The 17121-nt window shown below is 43.8% G+C and overlaps 1 protein-coding gene across 4 annotated transcripts in view; it reads right to left on the reverse strand.

The window, feature by feature from the left end:
* Positions 1-16738, reverse strand: part of NFYC (nuclear transcription factor Y subunit gamma) — a 52564-nt gene extending 35826 nt beyond the window's left edge. For 2 of the 4 annotated variants that reach the window (XM_075853175.1, XM_075853176.1), the window contains exon 1: positions 16522-16738. The gene's annotated coding sequence lies outside the window, so the exon portion shown is untranslated. Of the gene's footprint in view, positions 1-16310; positions 16333-16521 lie in introns of those variants that run through there. The other 2 variants (XM_075853173.1, XM_075853177.1) reach the window with 2 other exon arrangements.
* Positions 16739-17121: the final 383 nt, after the last annotated feature.

The following is a 17121-nucleotide window of genomic DNA, read 5'->3' on the forward strand; positions in this document are numbered from 1 at the left end:
CCTGACTATGCCCCTGATGTACTCTGCCCGGCTTACATGTAGCCCCACATTATAAATGGAAACACAAGCAATACTCAAACAAATCTACTACCAAGCAAAATTTACGCTTCAAAAGCCAAATGGCGCTCCCACCCATCTGAGCCCTACAGTGTGCCAAAACAGCAGTTCACTTCCACATATATGGCACCGCCATGCCCGGGAGAACCCTTTTAACAATTTTTGGGGTGTGTGTCTACAGTGGCATAAGCTGGGCACGACATACTTGCCACTGAATTGGCATATCTGGGGAAAATTTTTAATCTTTACTTTGCACTATACGCAGCGCATTTATTTATGGAAAAGACCTGTGGGGTGAAAATGCTCACTACACTCCTTAATAAATGCCTTGAGGGGTGTAGTTTCTAAGATGGTCACTTCTGGGGGGTTCTTTTATTATTTCCCATCTGAGCCTCTGCAATTGTGAACCAATTCTGCGTAAATCGCCAAATTAGGCCTCAATTTCGCATGGTATTCTCTCACTTCTGAGCCCTGTCAAATGTCCAGGCAAAAGATTAAGGCTCCACGTAGGGCGATTCTAAAACCGGGAAACAGAATAATAATTAGAGAGCCGTCTTGTTATGATGGCACAAGCTGGGCACCACATATTGGCATATCTATTGAAAAATCCCATTTTCACTCTGCAATATCGAGTGCACACTAATTTATGCAAAACACCTGCGGGGTTAACATGCTCACTACACCCCTAGGTGAATACCTTGAGGGGTGTAGTTTCCAAAATGGGGGTCACTTTTGGGGGGTTTCCACTGTTTTGGTCCCACAGGTGTTTTGCAAATGCTATATAGCAACCAGAAACCAATCCGGCAAAATCTGTACTCTGAAAGCCAAATGGCTCTCCTTCCCATCTGAGCCCTGCCGTCTGCCCAAAAATTAGTTTATAACCACATATGGGGTATTGCCATACTCGGGAGAAATTGCTTAACAAATGTTGGGGTTCTTTTTTGGCTTTATTTTTTGTGAAAATGAAAAATTTTGCGCTAAAGCTATATGTCTTATTGGGAAAAAAATATATATTTTTATTTTCACTGCCCAATTCAAATAAAAAGCTGTTGGGTCAAAATGCCCACTACACCCCTAGATTAATTCCTCAAGGGGTGTAGTATCACAAATGGAGTCCCTTTTGGGTAGTTTCCACTGTACCGGTACCTTAGGGGCTTTGCGAAAGCGACATCGTGGCAAGAAACCAATCCAGCAAAAATCTGTGCTCCAAAAGCCAAATGCCACTCCTCTTCTGTTCCTTGCCATGTGCCCAAACAGCAGTATATGACCACATATGGGGTATTGCCGTACTCCAGAGAAGTTGCTTTACAAATGTTGGGGTTCTGTTTTTCCTTTATTTGTTGAGAAAATTAAAAATTGAGCTAAAGCTACGTCTTATTGAAGAAAAGGGATTGTTTTTATTTTCACTGCCCAATTCTAATAAATTATATGAAACACCTGTGGGGTCAAAATTATCACTACACCCCTAGATGAATTCCTCAAGGGGCGTAGTTTCCAAAATGGAGTCACTTTTTGGGCGTTTTCATTGTTTTGTCCCCTCAGGGGCTCTGCAAATGCGACATGGCCTCCGCAAACCATTCTTGCTAAATGTGATCTCCAAAAGCCAAATGGCGCTCTTTCCCCTCTAAGCCCGGCTGTGTGTCCAAACAGCCGTTTATTACCACACGTGTGGTATTGTTTTACTTGGGAGAAATTGCTTTACAAATTTTGTGGTGCTTTTTCTCCTTTAGTCCTTGTGGAAATGAGAAAAAAAAAATTAGCTATACCTACATTTTCTTTGAAAGAATGTAGATTTTCATGGCCTACTTCCGATATTTTCTGCAAAAAAAACGCCGTCAAAATGCTAACTATACCCTTAGATAATTTCCTCAAGGGGTGTAGTTTCCGAAATGGGGCCACTTGTGGGGGAGGTTTCTACTATTTTGACACAGCAAGAGCCCATCAAACCCGACATGGTGCCTAAAATATATTCTAATAAAAAGGAGGCCCAAAATCCACTAGATGCTCCTTTGCTTCTGAGGTCGGTGCTTCAGTCCATTAGCACACTAGTGCCACACGTGGGATATTTCCTAAAACTGCAGAACCTGGGCAATAAATATTGAGTTGTTTTTCTCTGGTAAAACGTTGCTTTAATTCCTGTGAAACGTCTAAAGGATTAAGAAACTTTTTAAATGCTGTTTTGAATACTTTGAGGGGTGAAGTTTTTAAAATGGGGTGACTTTTTGGAGGCTTCTAATATATTAGGTCCTAAAAGCCACTTCACAACTGAACTGGCCCCTGTAAAAATAGCCTTTTGAAATTTTTTTGAAAATGGGAGAAATTGCTGCTAAAGTTCTAAGCCTTGTGACGTCCTAGAGAAATAAAGGGATATTCAAAAAAATGATGTCAGTCTAATGTAGACATATGGGGGATGTTAATTAGCGACTATTTTGTGTGGTATAACTGCTTGTCTTACAAGCAGATACATTTAAATATCGAAAAATTCAAATTTTTGCACAATTTGTGTTTTTCACATTTAAATACTGAACGTATTGAGCAAATTTTGCCAGTAACATATAGTCCAATGTGTCACGAGAAAACAATCTCAGAATCGCTTGGATAGGTTAAAGGAACAGTGTCACCAAATTTTTTTTTTTAATATGTTAAAGATGTTAGTGCTTTATTAAAAACGTTTGGATTAATGTGTTTGTGTGTTACTTTTTTTTTATTTTTACACTTTCTTCCCTATGGGGGCTGCCATTTTTTTTTCCATTTCTGTATGTGTCGATTAACGACACATACAGACATGGAATACGGCAGCTCCAGTCCCATAGGGACTGCGAACGGGGCCCGTTCCATTCACTATCGTGTACGCCGCTGTGTGGGAACGGCGCATGCGCCGCTCCCACACAGTTCAATTTGAAATGCGCGCCGTCCTGCGCCATTTTCCTGTGGACCGGAAGTCGCGGCCGGACAGTAAGATTACTACTTCCGGTCGCGGCTTCCGAACTTGTGCACATGGAGCAGCGGCAGCAGACGGAGCGGATGGACCGGAGGGAGCGGGAGCGGCGGCGACTGGAGCAGGTAAGTTATTTCTATGTATGTTCGTGTTTCAGTGTGTGTTTACTACTGTATGTAAACCTACTACACTGTGTGTTAGCTCAAAAAATGGCGACACAGTGTAGGAGGTTAGACCGTTCAAACCCCTCGTTTCTCCCGGCACTAGCCAGGATAAAGGAGGGGGGGGATTCTGAGAGCTCACTAGAGCGAGGGATTTTTACCCAATTTTGCAGCATAAAGCAATGTGGTTGCTTTACCACATGCAATGCTGCAATTTTGGGAATGGCTCCATCTAGTGACCAGTGCTGGGAAATATTATAAATTGAATCCAATTTATAATATTTCCTGACTTGTGAAAAAAAAATAAAAAAATTAGAACAATGTTTAATCACCTACACACTAATTGTTTAACTAAAAAAAAACAAAAAAAAAAACAAAACATGTTTTGCTGGCAACACATTCCCTTTAAAGCATTCCGACGTTATTACCACAGTGAAATGTGTCAGATTTGAAAATTGTGGCTCTGTCAGGAAGGTCAAAAGTGGCTAAAGAGAGAAGGGGTTAAATAGTGATCGACTAAGGCAAGTGTAATATACAACTTTTTACAAAAGAGTGAATGTTTAAAAACATATGTAGTTAAAAACAAGCATTGAGTTTCGCAATGAATATTTAAGAAATGGATTATTTGGAAGAACTCTTTTCTTCATAGTACTTTGTTACGTTTCATTAATGAAAAATTTAATTTTGTGTTTCTTTTTTTTTTAGAAGGAAAGAATTTTTTGTTATAGAAATATAGCTATAAATCCATTAGTTTAAAATAGTCCATATATAGAATGTGAATACAGAACGAGGTCTAAATATTGAAGTATATAGTATTTTTTCACCTAATATTTCACAATTAAGTTATTAAATATATTGAGAATTTCTAGCTTATATAATATTAGAACAATATCTATTTTTATTTCTATGTCGCCATTTATTTTTCTGCTGTATATTTGCAGTCACAGGTGTTCTTGCACCTGAATACACATTTTATATCATTTAGTTGTAATATGCTGTTCAAATTTTTTTGTGTTTATGTGATCCATATATAGAACCGATAAAAACAAGGGGACATATACGAAAACACAGAAAAAGGCCATACTTACAAATGGACACAGCCAGGTCAGAAACGCTGATGAAGGAATGAGCAGGTGCTTTAACCCCTTAATGACCGCCGATACGTCTTTTTACGGCGGTCATTAGTGGGCTTTATTCTAGAGCGCCGCTATTCTACGTCGCTGCTGTAGAATAAAGTAAACAGAGCAGGGAGCCGTGAAATCTCCCTGCTCTCAGCTGCCAGAGGCAGCTGAGGGCTGGGGGCGTCCCTGCTCTGCCGGGTGAGATCGATATTAGTATCGATCTCACCCGTTTAACCCTTCAGATGCGGTGCGCAATAGCGAGCGCCGCATCTGAGTGGTTTTGGAGAGAGGGAGGGAGCTCCCTCATCTCACTGACACCCGGCGATAAAATCGCCGAGTGTCTGTGTCTTCTAAGGCAGCCGGGGGTCTAATAAAGACCCCCAGGTCTGCCTGGAGCGAATGCCTGCTAGATCATGCCGCAGGCATGACCTAGCAGATGCCTGTCCGTTTTAAAACGGACAGGCAGTAATACACTGCAATACAAAAGTATTGCAGTGTATTATAATAGCAATCGGAGGATAGTGAAGTCCCCTAGTGGGACTAGTAAAAAAGTTTAATAAAGTTAATTAAAAATAAAAAAATGAAACAAAAAAAATGAAAAACCCAGCTTTTCCCCTTACAAAATGCTTTACTATTAAAAAAAACTACAATAAAGCCTAAAAAGTTACACATATTTGGTATTGCCGCGTCCGTAACGACCCCGACTATAAAGCTGTTACATTATTTAACCCGCACTGTGAACGCCGTAAAAAATAAAATAAAAAACAATGGAAAAATTGCTGTTTTCTGTTAATCCTGACTTAAAAAAAATGTGATAAAAAGTGATCAAAAAGTCGCATCTACTCTCAAATGGTACCAATAAAAACTGCAAGTCGTCACGCAAAAAACAAGACCTTATACAGCTATGCCGACGCAAAAATAAAAAAGTTACAGCTCTTCGAATGTGACAATGGAAAAATGTAAATGGCTTGGACATTAGGGCCCAGAATGCAAGCAGGGGGAAGGGGTTAAATAATAATAGCCACTTCCACTGGTCTTGAGGGGAGGGGAGTGGTGTGTGGTGCATGGAATGTGTAGTAAGAAATAATAAATGAATAGTGTGTGTGCAAGTGTAATACTATGAGTGAAATATAGGGGGCTGTAATGAGCGAAGTGCCTCAATAGAAATAAATGGATAATGAGGTGCAAGTGTGTGAAACATGGAGGGATAGTGTGTACGTCATGAGGCACAACGTGTATAGCCAGGTAGAAGCCTATTTGTGACGCCTTGATAGTTCATAGAGCGGGCTACCCTGCTTGCTATGCCAAACAACAACATAGAGAGAGCATGGTGTGTTGTTGTTTGGCATAGCAAGCAGGGTAGCCCGCTCTATGAACTATCAAGGCGTCACAAATAGGCTTCTACCTGGCTATACACGTTGTGCCTCATGACGTACACACTATCCCTCCATGTTTCACACACTTGCACCTCATTATCCATTTATTTCTATTGAGGCACTTCACTCATTACTGCCCCCTATATTTCACTTATAGTATTACACTTGCACACACACTATTCATTTATTATTTCTTACTACACATCCCATGCACCACACACACCACTCCCCTCAAGACTAGTGGGAGTGGCTATTATTATTTAAAGCACCTGCTCAGTCCTTCATCAGCGTTTCTGACCTGGCTGTGTCCATTTGTAAGTATGGCCTTTTTCTGTGTTTATGTGATCCATATATGTGGGGTTAGTGACTGTCTCCATTTTTGATCTTGCACTCCTCCCATTCTGCCCTGGGTGATTTTAATTAGTTTAATGCTGGTTCTACCATTCCCAGGTATATATGTAGGCTTAGGCCTCATTCACACGGCAGGGTTTCCCGGCCGGGTGCCGGCCGTTCATAAATCGGCCGGCACCCGGCTGCATTAGGAATAATAGACCCCTAATGGGGCTATTCACACGACCGATTTTTTGACGGCCAGGAAAACCGCCCGTCAAAAAATAGGACATGCTCTATTTTCGCCCGGGTACCCGGCCCCCATAGAAGTCTATGGGGCCGGGTAATACCCGGCCATCACCGGGATGTGTCCCGAGTGACGGCCGGGTTTTCCGGCTCTTGCGCTCTATCTCCTCCTCCTCACAGCGCAGAGTGCATGTGAGGAGGAGTTGATGCCATTCTGACGAATGGCATCGCTGTACACGGTGTGGCAGGGCCGGGGTGTACAGCAGGTGGAAGGGAGCGCTGCGCTGGCTCCCTTCTCCTGCTTGTTTTAAAAGCGCCCTGGCCCGGCGACACCTTTGATGGCACCGCTAGCAGCTGCAGCAGCTGCTGCTACTACTGTAGCGACGCCACTATAGCAGAGCGGGGAGGTATCTCCCCGCTCTATGTGCTAGACGCACTTTAGCTCCTTGAAGGAGCGGAATCCCCGAACACACGGACAGAGCGCTTGATGTCTCTGTCCATATCTGGGCAGTGACATCAGGGGAAACTCCTGAAGCGGAATCCCCGAACACATGGGGATTCCCCTTCAGGAGTTGCCGCTGATGTCACTGTCCGGATCTGCCCGGCACGGATGCATAACTTTATGCAAAACGGCCGGGCAGAATGGCCGATTTTACCGGCCGGCACTCGGGCTCGGACGCGACCCGGTCGTGTGAATCCCACCTTAGTCCCAGTTCTGGGTGTATATGCAGAGTAGGTCCCCACCTTACAGAGGTCGCCTTGTCGTGGCAGGTGGGCAAACACTTTTTGATCAAAATGTGCACTAAGAACCTCCCTATTATAAGTAGATTTCGCTTTAGTGCATATTTATTTATATTTAGTGGTTTAGGTGGCATTAGTGTCCGCAGTGTGCTGTCACCATTTCTCTTTCTGCTTTTTTTTCTGTAGTATTTTTTCACCTAATATTTCACAATTAAGTTAATATAATGAGAATTTCTAGCATATATAATATTAAAACAATATTAGAACAATATCTATTTAATTTAAAAACTATGCAATAGTGTAGAGGAAACATAAGGCACAGAGTATTACAAGATTTTGTTACAAGGTTTTATGTTATAGATAAAAGACAGAATTAAAAGGTATATTACAAAATTGAATGTTTCATTTATGTCTGTTGGATTAATGCTTTTCATAGTATGTATCCAATATACTTCTCTTTGTAAGAGATTCCTCCTTATAGATTCATCATTGTCTGTTATTTACTCTAAAATACATCATTTTAGGACATAGACCTTGTTTTGCCTCAAAGAAATGTTTTGCACACAGGATATGCGGCAGATTATCTGCAACAGAAAACCTGCAGCAAATTATTAAGAAAAACGCTGGCAAAGCTTCGTTCACACCTGCGCTGGGGTTCCGTTCGAACAGTACCCTGACTGACACAAACCAAAGGTTTCTATTTCCATCACCATTGATTTCAATGTTGACGGATCCGGTACCAATGGTTTCCGTTTGTCTCAGTTGTGCAAGGGGTCCGTCGTTTTGACAGAATCAATAACTTAGTTAGCTACGGGGTTTATTCCGTCAAAACGACGGAAACCATTGGCACCGGATCAGTTATTTAAATCAATGGTGATGGAAACGGAAACCTTTGGTTTCCATTTGTGTCAGTCAGGGTCCCGTTTAGACAGAAAGCTCCGACGGTTTGGGACCCTAGCGCAGATGTGAACGAAGCCTAAATCAGTCACAAAAATCTGCACCAAAAGCCTTATTTCACATGGCTGTGTTCGGTCCATGATGTACGGATCGCATGTCGGCCGTATTTCCCGGACCGAACACAGTATCCGGTGTGACCGCATTCCCGCGGGGAGGCAGGAACACCTAGTGTCATACATAACTCATGCTAGGAGCCCGGCTCCCTGAACTGTGTTTGGTCCGGGAAATGCGGCCCATATATCATGGACCAAACACAGCCGTGTCAATAAGACCAAATAGTGTTTTTCCTCCCCATTGAAGTCTATGGACAACACGCAGCATCTTCGCACAGAACATGCGGCATAGATTGACATGCTGCGAAATTGAAAGTCACAATGCATAACACAACTTTCCTACGTTTTTTTTTTTATGCAGTGTGGGCATCAGATTTTCTAAATCTCATTCACTTTGTGGAGAATCCGCAACATTTACAGTAGTAGCAAAGCGGATGAGATTTTGAAAATCCCGTGCCCATGCTGTAGGAAAAACCAAAACGCAGCGTAAACGTTAATAGATCGACCTGCGGTGCAGAATTTAAATCTGCAGCACGACAATTTATGCTGCGTTTGCATTGCTTTTCTGTTGCCAGTTTTCCCCACTGAATTCAATGGGGATGCAAAACCAACAACAGAAAGCCGACTTTTGCGGCGGAATCGCGGCAAATCCACTGCAAAAAAAATAAATACATACTTACCCAGAACTCCCTGCTTCTTCCTACAGTCCAGCCTCCTGGGATGACGTTTCATCCCATGTGACAAATGCAGCGGTCACATGGGCTGCAGAGTAATCCAGGGAGGCCGGACGGCAAAGGAGGGACACGTCACCCTGACAATGGCCACAGTAAATATGAAACTTTTTTTCTTTCTACCACGGCTTTCCGCAGCGAAAATCCCAGCCGAATAAAATCTGACTCAAAATTCCTCCACGATTATAGAAATAGATTTTGAAATGCAGCATTTGTTTTGTTTGTTTTTTTAACACTGACTCTTTTCAACCCCTTCCCGACCTTTGACGTATGGCTACGTCATAGCCGGGTAGGTGGAAGTATGGAACGGGCTCACAGAGTGAACCCACTCCATACGATGCGGGTGTTGGCTGTACGTTACAGCCAACACTTTACAGTAACGAACGTGATCCCGCTCGTTTAACCCATTAAATGCCGCGGTCAATAGCGACCGCGGCATTTAAATAGTTAGAAAGAAGGGGGCGACCCCCTCTAGCAGCTCATGGCACCCCCCACAAAGCAATCACGGGGTGGCGATGGTTGCTATGGCTGCCTGGGGGCCTAATGAAGGCCCCCAGGTCCGCCATCTTTGTGCTCCTACTAAGTCCTGCCTCTGAAGCATGTCAGAAAGATGATATACTGCAATACATTAGTATTGTATTATATAGTGCAAGCGATCCAACAATCGCTGGGGGACTAATAAAAAAAAAAGTGAAATTAGTAAAAATAAAAAATTATAAGTTAAAAAAACTCCCATTTCCCCCCTAGAGCATAGTAAAATAATAAATAAACATAATTGGCATCGCCGCATCCGTAAAAGTCTGAACTATTACAATATATCATTATTTAACCCGCACGGTGTACGCCGTAAAAAAGGAATTGTAAATGCCAGAATTGCTATTTTTTTGGTCACCTCATCTCCCACAAAAAATGTAATAAAAATTGATCAAAACGTCGCATGTACCCCAAAATAGTATTAAAAACTACAGCTTGTCCCTCATACCACTTAATAGACGGAAAGATTAAAAAAAAAATAAAAAAAATAAAAAAAGTTATGGCTTTTGGAAGGTGGGGAGGAATAAACTAAAATTTTAATCTGAAAGTTGTTTACGACAGGAAGGGGTTAAACCAGACGAGTGTTTTTTTTTTACCAAAAACACTACAAAACAAACAGCCTCTCATTGGTTTCAATAGAGGTTTAGCGGCAGAAGACGGCCCTACCTCTGATTGAAATCAATAGAGGGGGATTTGAGGCAGTTGTTTGGTTTAGACGCAGTTTCCACGTCAGCGCCAAAAACACAGTGAGAACTAGGCCTTAAACCTCATTAGGAGTCCATGGCTTCCGGCGGGAATACTCTCCTGTACTGAAAGCATCACAGATACTATGATGCTAGTTGCCCGTCTCCCTGAACTGTGGTCTGGCAAATACAACCGAAACACAGTCTATATATCACGCACCGAACACAGCCATCTGAATGAGGCCTAAGGCTTCTCAAGAGCTTTGCACTTATCTCAGAGGAAGAGCCAGAGTCCTATATAGTCTTTTTGACAAAGTTTATGAGGTCATATTAGACTACAACCAATAGACTTTACTAAATGTAACAATATATTCAGCAGTCTTCCCATGCACTCAGTGCTATCTAACTGCAGTCAAAAGTTCAGCACTAGGCCTGACAGACACGAACCGTCCGCAAAAAACACACAATTTTTCATACATATTTTTTTATTTTCACAGCATTTCTTTAGCAACTGGTGTGTGAATCACGGACAGCACACGGATGACGTCTGTGTGCTGTCCGCGATATTCACGCACCGATAGACTTCAATGGGCGACGTGGTCTGCAAAACGGACCAGAATAGGACATGCAGTGAGTTCCACGCAACAGAAACATGCTGCGTGTAAAATCACGGATGTCTGAATAGCCCCATTTAAATAGCATAGGTCCGTGTGCTGACCGTTTTTTTTAACAGACAACACGAACGTATACAACGTTCGTCTGAATAAGGCCTAAGAGTAAATTCACATGTAGCGCAAATGTTATGGATTTTCCGCAACGGAATTAGTTGTGGAAAAACCGCAGTATAATACAGTAGCAGCAAAGTGGATGAGATTTAAACAAATCTGATCCACACTCTGCGTAAATGCTGAGCGGATAAAATTCTCAGAAATCGACATGTGGTGCGGATTTTTCATCTGCAGCGTGTCAATTGTAGTTGTGTAAATGTGGCTTCTTTTTTGCGGGATTTTCCCATTGAATTCAATGTGGTGGTAAAACCCACAACAAATAGCAGATGTTGCGTTTTTTGCAGCAATATCGCAGCGACTCCGCCGCAAAAAAAGCTAACTAAAAAAAAACAAAACATACTTACACGGAAGTCTGTGTTTCCGCCTCCAAGCCTCATCACCGGCTGTAGCGGTCACATGGGATGAATTTGCATCTCAGGGCTGCATAGCGTCATGCTATGGGGGGAGACGTCGCCAAGGTAAGTATCCATTTTTTTCTGTGCAGTTTTCCGCATCGAACACTCCGGCCGGAAAAATGCACCACAACTTAGAACTTAGTTCCCTGCGGCACACAGGGCGGATACACTGTGTGCTTTTAGCGGAATGGTGTGCGGAATTTCCGCAGCAGCAAAGTGAATGAGATCTTGAAAACCTCATGCCCACTCTGCGGAAAAAAACCTGCAGCATAAACGTTAATAAATTGACCTGCGGTGCAGAACTTAATTCCGCAGCATGTCAATTCATGTTCCATTTTTGTTGATTTTCTATTGCGGGTTTTCGCCATTGAATTCAATGGGGATGCAAAACCCGCAACAGAGAGCCAAGTGTTGCGTCTTTTGCGGCATAATCGCAGTGGCTACGCCGCAAAAATCACAACTCCGGAAGAGGAAAAAAAATAAACACCCAGAACTCCCTCTTCCTTCCTGCAGTCCAGCCTCCCGGGATGACGTTTCATCCCATGTGACCGCTGCAGCCAATCACAGGCTGCAGCGTCACATGGCCTACAACTTCATCATAGGAAGCCCGACTACGTGCAGACAAGATGGAGGGAGTAAGCGTGAGCACTTTTTTTTCTGCGTGGTGCAGTTTTTTGGGACGGAACGTACTGTATGTTCCAGGTCGGATACGCTGCATGATTTTTACACAGTGTATCCAACCCGTGAGAACCCGGTTGTAGGGTGCATTCACACAGTGCGGTTTTGCCTTGTTTTTTGCCGCACGGCTAAAAACTGCACTGCAAAACCTATGAGTTTTTAGCGCAGTTCCCATGCTAACTGCAAAACGGTGGTAAAACTAGTTTTGCAGTGCGTTTTTTACAACACAGGGAGCCGGGCTCCTAGCATCATTGTGATCTATGACGCTGAGAGTCCCTGCCTCGCTGCGGGAAAACTGTCCCGTACTGAAAACATGATTACAGTACGGGACCGTTTTCCCGCAGCGAGGCAGGGACTCCTAGCGTCATAGGTAACTATGACGATAAGAGCCCGGCTCCCTGCAGTGTGTTCTGTCTGGGAAATGCAGCCGACATACAATGGACCAAACACAATGGCTACCTGGGATTTGCCCAGCCCTGACTAAAAGGGAGTTGTCTAACACCCAGGAATCGGCAGTTATCGCCGGGGTAAGCCGTGCATGGCTGCGCAGGATCTGCAAGAACAGTGGCGACTCTTAGAGCGGCTATCTGTTCTGGCACAGACAGCAAGTCCTGAGCAGTGGACCTCCTCTACAATGTCTTAATGCCCATAAAGACAATCCCTTTGACTGGTGAAAATTTAAGACGACTGCAAACAAATAAAGATTGCTGCAGATCGGGTAAAAAAAAAAAAAAAAAAAAAAAAAAAAAAAAAAGGGAAGCTTACACTCAAAATTGTGTAGTTTACAAGTGGCGGCAGATAAGTAGCCTGTGTATTTCAATATGGAGAGGCCAAGAATACACAGCCATCTCTCCGCCGGAACCATGGGTACTGGCCCCACTGTTCATGGAAAGGGTGTGGTGCCAGCGATCAAACAAATATGCCATAAATGTCTCATGAGAAAGTCACTATGAGAAATAATGTACAAGAATAATTGAATGATTACATTCGCAGTTTTGCACATTATTTGGTGCAGTGCTTCTGGCATCAAATTGACGTTACAGATTGTAGCTTCTCCTGATCAGATCAAAGCATGTATGCTAAAGGCTCTTTATATTCAGGAGGCTAATTTACTATGATGGTTCGCCACGACTGCCCTGCAGCCCCTTGTATGAGCCAGGATACAACATGTTCTTCAGTCTTTTCACCACTTCTTAAAAAAGGTGCTATGGGGGGAATTTATCAACCTTTCTACGCCCGTTTTCTTACAAAGACGCAGAAGGTCACAAGTCACATTTTGCGACTTCCAGCCTTTTTGTACCACCCTCGCCACATATGTGGAAAATGGTGGGGCTTTGCCAGAAAACTAGCGTAAATTATATTCAAAATCTACATGAGCTCCTAGCTGGCATATATTTCACTCTGTGGGGCGTAGCAAGGTAAAGGCCCATGCTAAGCCTCGTACCTTGCCCCCCCCTCCCAGTAAACTGAACGTAGAAGTCCAGGGTCGTAAATTAGGCCTTAACGCTGCTCGACAACCGAACATTGTATGAGCCACACGGCATGCTGGGGAGGGGGGGGGTATGTGTTTTTTATTTTATCGCTGATAGGGGGGGGGGGGGGGGGATTGATGGAGCACGGCCGGCCAAAAGATGCGACACGTTTCTTAAAAAGTGTTAGTCTACTAATAAACTTTGCATCTTACTTTAACTTTTTATTAGGACAGGCATATAAGACGCCAGTCTTCATAAATACCCCCCTACATCTTATTTCAGCAGCAACCATTTTACCTTCAGTCCAGAAAAAAAAAGGAAATGGTGTTGACATTTCGTTACAACCATTGGAGATCATTTACTAATAATTAGCTTCCTCATCTCATGTGCAACCAAAAACCTGGGAACTAATTAAAGGGGTTGTCCAGTTTAGAAAGCCCATTGTCATATACCGGATTAGGGAATTCTGTGTTATTAGAGGGGGTACCCTGTTCAGGATCCTCATCTCTTGGCCAGAGTGGAGACCGATTACAAAAAGAGTTCCTCTGGCTCTGGAGGACAGGTCCTGTATTAGGCCCTGTTCACACTGTTTTTTGCAGGTGGAAAAATCAGCCTCAAAATTCCTTCAAGAATTTTGAGGCAGATTTTCACCCGTCTGCACTGTTTGCCGCGTTTTTGACCACTGCCATTAAGCGCCGAGTGCTAAAAAATTCTGCAAAAAACACTTTCTCTGCCTCCCATTGATGTCAATGGGAGAACTGAGATGGAAACGCCTGAACAAAGGGCATGGCGCTTTTTCCTGCAACCGTTTTTTTCTGCTTGTGGGAAAAAACGCCTCAGCTTCCCATTGAAATCAATGGGAGGTGTTCTTGGCCATTTTTTGTCGCGGTTTCCTAGTCAAGGAACGTGCCAAAAAACTGTGTAAGGCCTAGTAGACACAGACAACCCATTGATATAAATGAACACTGTATAATGCTTAAAAGGGGTTATCCAGGGACCAAAAATTGCTTTGAATTCATATGTATTGTGAAAAGAAGTCACTAATATACTTACATTTTTAATTCTGTACTGAATCGTTCAGTTCAAACACTGAGTTGTTGCCACAAGTCTTGTCGTTTTGGCGTGTTATCAAGTGCTTGACCGCAAGGAGCTGCCACATTGCCTATCGCTGGAGTCCCTGAGCAGAGCATCAGCTAGCGTTCTACCCGGGACTCCAGCACTGCTCCTGACATCACTGCCCATATATGGACAGTGACATCAGGAGTTTCCTATCGCTGATGCTCTGCTCAGGGACTCCAGCACTGCCCCTGACATCACTGCCTATATATGGACAGTGACATCAGGAGTTTCCTATCGCTGATGCTCTGCTCAGGGAATCCAGCACTGCTGCTGACATCACTGCCCATATATGGACAGTGACATCGGGAGTTTCCTATCGCTGATGCTCTGCTCAGGGACTCCAGCACTGCCCCTGACATCACTGACTATATATGGACAGTGACATCAGGAGTTTCCTATCGCTGATGCTCTGCTCAGGGAATCCAGCACTGCTGCTGACATCACTGCCCATATATGGACAGTGACATCAGGAGTTTCCTATCGCTGATGCTCTGCTCAGGGAATCCAGCACTGCTGCTGACATCACTGCCCATATATGGACAGTGACATCAGGAGTTTCCTATCGCTGATGCTCTGCTCAGGGACTCCAGCAATGCTGCTGACATCACTGTCACAGTGATAGGACAGCAATAGAAACTACTGTCACTGTCCCACCAGGGGAACACTTTGCAATCCATTTAATATCAAGAAGCCCTTCTCACAAAAAAGGATTTAAAGCGTAGAGCCCACTTAAATACAAGAGCTTTGTTAGTACTAGATGTGAAATTTAATACAATTTTTAATAACCTCTAAATCTGCTTCCTACACTTAATTCTGTGGAACCCCAGGGTCCCTTGGTGAGTTTTCTGGGGTTCCACTGATTGATATTAGGAGAGGGCCGCCAATTCGTACAGTGTATAAACAGTGGCATTCAACGACATGCACAGTACATTGGAGCTGGGAAGGAGAAGTCAGATTTTCTGCTGGCTATTCATGTCACATCGTCCTCTATTCCTGCAGCTTGTGCAGGGAAGTGCTGCTGTACATTGGGATCGGAATTTTGAAAATTACATTTTGGGGTCTATTAACCTTGGAGTCTATGGAAGGGGTCATGTGCACTACTGAGGCATATTTTTGGCACATCTGTAAAAAGCTTGGACGGTGCATGATATTTGGCTCAGTATTGGCATGTTGCCCACAGGCTCGCTCTACAGCTTTATACATAAAAAGACCATCAAATAATAGAAAACTACACTCAAGCTCGGCGCCCCTCTATCATATACTGCCCTCACGTAACACAGCATAGAAGACCTGACAGAATTGGAAAGGGCATGTGACAAGTTAATCCAAAAATGCAATTTGTGGATCTATATAGAAAAAGTCAGGTTTTTTTTCCCTTTCACATCAGATATTCAAAACATTTTACAGACAAATTGTGGGTCACACAACAAGGAAATCCCCAATACCCCTGTCTCCGCCTGTTGTCTTAAAGGATATGGATATCATAGAGGGGTGAACACATAACACCTGGCATTTGTTCACCTCACGCTTATGGTCTTGCAGCATTCTTCTGTGTTTACATGGGGCAGGTTTATAGAACGCACACTGTGAACTTGTCCCTATTCCTCACTGAAGTCCATGCAGACACTCCAGAAACAGGTAGTGAATGGCTACAGGCATTAGTAATGGACACTTGTCAGTCAGAGGGCCCCTTTTGATATGAATTCGCTATTCCCGCGCTTATAGCAGAATAATGATAGCTATACATAGCTGCTGGCTCTATATTTCTCAGTATAGTATTAGTACGGCAGCCTATCACAATAGCCATGTTACTCCTGGTAGGTCGCTGGCACGTCTGCACAAACTCCAATGTCGTGTATCTCCTGTGGTTATTGCCATTAAAAATACTTGACACTGTATTAAATAAGCGGCCGCCATGTAGCAAACCGACCCTTGTTCGTCCCCCTCCTAAACAAGTTGGTTTCCGGACTAACCGACCAATCACACCGACCAGGCCGCGGCCTCCACCAATGAGCGGGGCCCGAGGCGGGGAGTGAGGCCTGTCACCGGATCGTGCCGTAAAGTTCATCCTTTGACTTTATCAATCATATAACACCGTGCCGATCCTCCCCCAGCGCGTCATACACAAAAGACACACTCACCGTGCAGCTTCCTCGGAAGATATACAGCAGTTCTCCGTCCTGTGGGGCGCTGAGGTCAATTGTTCAGAGTCCGGTCACAACGCTGTCCGAGTCAATACACGTGTTAAAAGGAGAATTTCGTTAACCTTTCGTACGCGCTCCGGGAGACAAGGGGGAGGGGTCCGCGGGAACCGAAACAAGATGGCGGAGACAAGAGGAGGGAAGTCACGCCCCCTTGTGGGACGGGGAAGGGGGAAGTATGCGCATGCGCGCGCCCAATTAAGCCCGCCTATCATGAGTAAATATTCTAACCAGTAGGAAGCATAAAAAAAGATGATTGACAGCGCTATCTCCATGGTAACGCGGCCTAAAGTTGTTGCTGGAAAGTCCCGACGAAACCCAAAATCTATCATGATACAATTTGCTCTTGTGTATAGAACTATGTGGTGTTATACGTGCAGCTATGAGCCGTACATTTCAGAGACGCCAAACTTCTATTCGTCAGCAGTGCGGTGGAATGTCATCTATTGTTCGCTGTTATCTGTCGTTTAAGGCCAAGGACAGGCTGACTGTAGAGTGCACGTGACTGACAGAAAGTCAAGAAAACTGTCTACCACCGTT

The sequence above is a fragment of the Rhinoderma darwinii genome, chromosome 2 (assembly GCF_050947455.1).
Source record: "Rhinoderma darwinii isolate aRhiDar2 chromosome 2, aRhiDar2.hap1, whole genome shotgun sequence".
Lineage (NCBI taxonomy): Eukaryota > Metazoa > Chordata > Amphibia > Anura > Rhinodermatidae > Rhinoderma > Rhinoderma darwinii.